Source organism: Pygoscelis adeliae, unplaced genomic scaffold, assembly GCF_000699105.1.
Source record: "Pygoscelis adeliae isolate BGI_AS28 unplaced genomic scaffold, ASM69910v1 Scaffold121, whole genome shotgun sequence".
Lineage (NCBI taxonomy): Eukaryota > Metazoa > Chordata > Aves > Sphenisciformes > Spheniscidae > Pygoscelis > Pygoscelis adeliae.
The window spans coordinates 7,014,406-7,015,435 of NW_008824359.1; positions in this window are offsets into that span (position 1 = coordinate 7,014,406).

Sequence of the window (1,030 nt, forward strand, 5' to 3'; positions counted from 1 at the left end):
TAATTTTAACCCTTTTAGTTCAGGAATAAGAAATAATAATAGCAAAAAGCAGACATTTGGTGGTACGCCAAAAAGCTGCAGTGACTGACACGGAGCTGGCTTTCAGGAGTAGTAAGTGAGACTCCTCAGTGATTGTATAATTGTTGCAATTAGGAAATCAAGTGCTTTACAGAGCATGCAGGAATTGCTACTCACGTTGCACTGATGAAGAAACTGGGGCGCAGAATGGGGAAGTGTCAGCAAGGTCATTGCCTCCTGGTCACCCACAGCCAGGAGGAGGAAAAAGATTTTGGGAGCTGTGCTCTAACATCCTAAATTGTTTATCCCCTTTGAAAATAAATGCAGGCGTCATTAACGAAATAGCATGCAAAATCATTCTTGATCGTGACCAACAACTGGGGACAATTGATCCTTTGGTGTAGAGCATGATTGCCGGCCACCACGTCCCAGAAATCTGAACAGCCAGATGTCATGGCTATCGTGGGGCAGGCATGGGAAAATCTCTTCTTCACAGAACTCGGGAAGATTCACTCTATGGGAAAGATGGATAATGTAAGAGTCAGGGCTATACTGAGCTGGAAATGCCTTCATTGTTTGAAGGGGGTTCACAGTCTGAGGCTCAGTCAAGCCCAGCAAGACTGAGGAGCTGGACAGCCCATGCTTTACTCATCCAGTGGACAGGAACAAGGAGGAGCATCGAAACCACCTGCACAACGACATGCCTCGAATAGCACTGCTCCCGTGGGCAGGAGGTGAGGTAGCGAAGGCAAAGGGAGCCTTGGCTTGCCTACGGGTGATATCGCATGGACCCAGCTGGCCCTCACGTGTTGAGCCACCTGTGTGCACCTGTTTCAACCTGTGTTTTCCTACACAGCCTAGCTGCAAGTATTTCTCAATACCTTAGAGAAGGGTTGTCCTGGTTTCGGCAGGGATAGAGCTGATTTCCTTCCTGGTAGCTGGTACAGTGCTGTGTTTTGGATTTAGGGTGAGAACAATGTTGATAACACACAGATGTTTTGGTTGTTGCTGA